This window comes from Electrona antarctica (genome assembly GCF_951216825.1).
Source record: "Electrona antarctica genome assembly, chromosome: 20".
Taxonomy (NCBI): Eukaryota; Metazoa; Chordata; class Actinopteri; order Myctophiformes; family Myctophidae; genus Electrona; species Electrona antarctica.
The window spans coordinates 20574911-20580357 of NC_136801.1; the positions used below are offsets into that span (position 1 = coordinate 20574911).

Sequence of the window (5447 nt, forward strand, 5' to 3'; positions counted from 1 at the left end):
TATTTATATAGCACCTTTCAAAACAATGTTAAGTGCTTCACAAAGAATATAAACAAAATCATCATCAATAGGTAGGTTATACATGTAACCGTTGCAGAAATAGACATGACCTTCGACTATGCGACCTTGGGAATTTAACCCAAGGAAATCAATTAAAGTGGTAAAGTATAAAGTGCAACACAGGTTGGTTGTAATAATAGGAGCAGTGACGTGCTTCTCCACACAACATGCGGTGAGGAAGAGGGGAAGGGCCCTCCAGTGAATTCTCCCCCACAGTGCAACTCCCGTTGCATCCGTAAGTTCTCATCCGAGTACACAAGAAACAACAATTAGTATCAATTAACATCTACAGTAATTGGGCAGTTGGTCATGAATGCAAAAGTAAAATACAATACAAAAAAGTATAGAAAAGGGGCAAGCGCAGCAAGGAGCTAAGCCTATTAAAAAAATAAAATAAAAAATACAACACATGATTAAAATACATCCTATTGTTTTACCTCAACAATCAAGGTCTGGTACAGTACAGCAGGGACTCATGGAAGGAGTAGGCATACACTGAACATGACGGACAGTACACCAGCCTGATAAATACAAAATTATGTCAGAACCAGAATATAAAGATACATATATGCTGCCGCTACTGTATACAACATTACTTTCAAAATGGCCACAAGAAGAAGAACATTCATACATCCAGTTAAGTAGTTTTGGCCCTAAAAGTACAAAATGATGTCAGAACCACAATATAAAGATACATACAGTATACAAAGGGATGCTCGATATGGACGTGCCATATCTAAATTTAATTTGTGCACTCATCTCATTCAGTAGTTATTCAGTTGTGAAAACAGACACTTGGAACAGAGTATATGCTATTTATTGATTGTTTGAATACTTTATTAACACTTTGATTGCTACAAGATCTCAACAGGCCTATTTGGATGTTGCTACCGTTTAACATTGCACAAAGGCCTTGTTCGGGGGCCCACAGCAAAATGTTCTCTTATAGCGAGAATCACACGCATACATCAAAAGAAAGCTGAACTTGTCCACTTCAATTTAAAAAATACATTTTGATTTTACCATGTTCCATTCTGGAGATATTGACCTTTTTGCAACACCTGCATTTGCCTGGAAGTGGTTATCTTGAACAGCGAGCAGAGTTATGGATGGTTTAAAGTCAGAGACATTGACAGGCAGATATAAAATTGAACCCAATAAATATCCTATACATCCTATACACCGAATGAAAGCCCTGAATGTGTACTTTTACGAGGAAAAGAGTAAACATTGATCCCATGTACAGTTAGACAGTAATTGGTTATTGAATGCAGCTTGTGCCCACCAGATAACTTCAGAGAAGACATGGACGTGAACTCCTCAATATTCACAAAATAAGGCCTATAGCGACATATAAATACTATATACCGTATGAAACAGAAGACTCTCTGCTTTCATAAGAAAAAAATCACACCCGTGTGAACTGAGTGGTGTAAGGTTTTATATAGCATGATCAGCTGTGGTCTGACGTAATGTCTGACGTTAAAGATCTTTGGCTAGGTAGAGTCGTCTTCTGATGTGATGATTTGTGACCATGAAGTTGATTCACCTGGAGTTTTTGTCCGATGTGAGGTATTATATAAGGTAAGGTATTATATACCCTGATCAGCTCTGATCTGACGTAATGAAATCACACCTGGATGTGATTTCACAACTGGCTTTTTTGTGCAGAGAAAATGACCACGGTTGCTACGGTCATCCAGTTCACCCGGGTGTGATTTAATTACGTCAGAAATTATTTTGAACATAGCAACCATGGTCATTTTTTTATGCACACAAAAGCCAGTTGTAGGAGTGGTTTACACCACTCAAAAACTTCTACTGTAGTAATAATAAAAATCACACCCATGTGAAGTGAGTGGTGCAACTCTGTCCCATATTCTGTTCTCTGCTTATTCAATACAGCTCGCTATATACGGACTGAGGCAGAAAGTCATGTAAACCTTTTATTTACAGTTTGGTCTGTAAACTTCTACTGTAATAATAAAAATCACACCCCTGTGAAGTGAGCGTTGCAACTGTTCTGTACTTATTCACTACAGCTCGCTATATACGGACTGAGACAGAAAGTCATGTAAACCTTTTATTTACAGTTTGGTCTGTAAACTTCTACTGTAATAATACAAATCACACCCCTGTGAAGTGAGCGGTGCAACTGTTCTCTACAGTTGCGCGGTGCAACTGTAGAGAACAGTTGCACCGCTCACTTCACAGGGGTGTGATTTTTATTATTACAGTAGAAGTTTACAGACCAAACTGTAAATAAAAGGTTTACATGACTTTCTGCCTCAGTCCGTATATAGCGAGCTGTATTGAATAAGCAGAGAACAGAATATGGGACAGAGTTGCACCACTCACTTCACATGGGTGTGATTTTTATTATTACTACAGTAGAAGTTTTTTTCTTATGAAAGCAGAGAGTCTTCTGTTTCATACGGTATATAGTATTTATATGTCGCTATAGGCCTTATTTTGTGAATATTGAGTTCGGGTCCATGTCTTCTCTGCAGTAACAGTTATATCTGGTGGGCGCAATGTGCAATGTAACCAATTTATGACAAACTGTACATGGGATCAATGTTTACTCTTTTCTTCGTAAAAGTACACATTCAGGGCTTTCATTCGGTGTATAGGATGTATAGCATATTTATTGTGTTTATTGTTATATCTGCCTGTCAATGTCTGACTATAAACCTTCATAACTCTTTGCTTTCTTAGATGATGATGATGATTGCCTCATTGTCTTGATCGCAAAACATTGGGGGGGGGGGGGTTCATGGGCACATTGGGCAGCAAAAGTCTTGATCCGTACGGCTATAAAAAGTCCCATTCCACCGTTCGGTTCAGAACTATAGTATAACGGTGAGACGCGTTGTCATCATCAGCTGATTTTGTTTTTCAAGCTAGTGAAGTATATTTACTAACAAGAGAACATGCCTGGGCATGCAGGTTGGAGGCGATGGAGGAAAAAAAAAGATTCCCCCGGCTGTGATGTCAACGACAACGGATCACAACACCACGGTTTAGGACGCGGAAAAGTTCGTTATACATTACACCCGGGTCGATTACGTCCCCGATGCGTTCATTGCGGTCTTATCACTACAATTATAATGAATAAAAAAGCGTTACAATCACACGTCCGAGCGATCTCCGATTATGACGGTTCTGCATGGCGATACGTGATCCACCAACGGCACACTGTCTTGTCGTGGCGGCCCCTCGATACTGTGGTTAGTTCGTAGTATTGTAGGCTCGGGGATCGTTTGGTCGCTACAGTATGAAGAAGGAAACATGCATCTGTCCATGTGTGTTGCAGACGCAATGCAATGCCGATCGGTTGTTTTTTTCCGAGAGACAGAGCCAGCCAGGACAGAGCCCCCATCTCGCAAGGCTCCTCCTGCAGGAGAAACAGGAGGGGAGGGGGGAATCGAGTAGTATAGTGTTGTGTGAAAGCCAATAGCTGGAGGAAAGCCTGGTGAGGCGAGGTTAGGTGAAATTTGATTCTTTTTACACACCGACTGGATCATTCCATGGGCGCGCATGGGCGCGTCCATTTTAGACTGGCTTAGTGGCTTCTACACGTAAAGCGGCCCGCCCTCCTGTTTTCAGGATGGGAGGGGGTTTTTTTTTTTTTGGTTTTTTTTCTGATCACGTGAGCGGGACTAAGCAACAATGATAGGGCGATGGTTCTTCATTGTCCGGGTGGGTAAAAAGATGAATGAAAGTATGCTATAAAAAAGTGATTGAAACGTATTGATACGTGATCCGCACCCGACGTTTGATTAATTGATAACGTATTGATACGCGATTCGCGTCGGCTGTGTTAACAGGCTTTGGGCCAAGCCACTATAGGGCCTATAGGCTTGTTTCCATTGTGGTCCTCTGTATAATATCGGAATCGGTCAGAATCGGTATCGGAGATCGGTCATAATTTCATAATGGTGCACCCCCAATATACACATTACTTTGAAAATGGCCAATCTACAAGCTACCCCTGCAAGAACATACCTCCAGTTAAGGGTAGTTTTGGCCCTAAAAATGGGTTACAAACAAAACAGGCTCTTGGTCCTCTGCACTGAGGCCTATGAGGAGGGCACCTGAGGAACAATAGGACCATTAAAAAAAAATAGACATAATGTTCTAAAGCATGGTTTAACATCAAAACAACCCTACCTTTCTCACACAAGTCAGTGCATACAGCCAACTTGAGCCAAGCAGGAATGAATGACTGAGTACCTGGCTTTATAGGGGGAGGGGATAATCAGTGACCACTTGCACCTGAGTATATTGGGGCGTGGACACAGAACTTGTGTCCACACCCTGTTACATAGAGACACACGGGGACTACAAATTCCACGCCCCCAAATGAGACAGCGTCCCCACTTCTGGTCCGTTTCAACTGTGTACTGCAGCTGCCAATGCAATCCCTATGAGAGGCATCATAAAATACCCTTATTTCACTGGTTTATTACTGAGGCTGTAGCGATTTATTTTGTGTTCGAATAATGTGTCCCATATGTTTTATTTGTCCTTTTTAATGTCATATACCTGCCATCTCAATATACAACCCACAATGTACTATAATATACTCCATAAGATTGTAAAGACTGCTAGCATCGGATATATTGAAGTTTCCCTGACGTATGATTTGTACGTCACGCATTAATCCTTATAAATACCGCTAGATGCGGCATTCCCAAGCGACGGATCGAGCGACCACGACGAGCGTGACAGAGTCCAGCGTTGTAAACGGTTAAACGGCCGGTCTTCATCATGCCTAAAGTGTGCTGCGTTCCTCTTTGTAAAAACAACAAAGAAAAAAACCCAGACTTGATGTTTCATCAACTTCTAGCTGATCATGAAAAGAGACAGAAATGGCTGCACCCATCCACTAGTAAAAAATCACACCCGTGTGAACTGAGTGGTGTAAGGTTTTATATAGCATGATCAGCTGTGGTCTGACGTAATGTCTGACGTAATCTAAAGATCTTTGGCTAGGTAGGGTCGTCTTCTGATGTGATGATTTGTGACCATGAAGTTGATTCAGCTGGAGTTTTTGTCCGATGTGAGGTATTATATAAGGTAAGGTATTATATAGCCTGATCAGCTCTGATCTGACGTAATGAAATCACACCCGGATGTGATTTCACAACTGGCTTTTTTGTGCAGAAAAAATGACCATGGTTGCTACGGTCATCCAGTTCACCCGGGTGTGATTTAATTACGTCAGAAATTATTTTGAACATAGCAACCATGCTCATTTTTTTCTGCACACAAAAGCCAGTTGTAGGAGTGGTTTACACCACTCAAAAAAGCCAGTTGTAGGAGTGGTTTACACCACTCAAAAATATGTGAAACCATCCAGAAGAAGTTTGTGAACTCCACAA

General features: G+C 41.2%; 1 long non-coding RNA gene across 1 annotated transcript; it reads right to left on the reverse strand.

The window, feature by feature from the left end:
* Positions 1 to 497: 497 nt before the first annotated feature.
* Positions 498 to 4270, reverse strand: LOC306913060. The gene is made up of 3 exons (XR_013788473.1): positions 4234 to 4270; positions 4069 to 4157; positions 498 to 581 (listed from the first exon to the last, which is right to left on the reverse strand). It is a non-coding gene; the product is annotated as an uncharacterized lncRNA (long non-coding RNA).
* Between the last annotated feature and the right edge of the window lie 1177 nt (positions 4271 to 5447).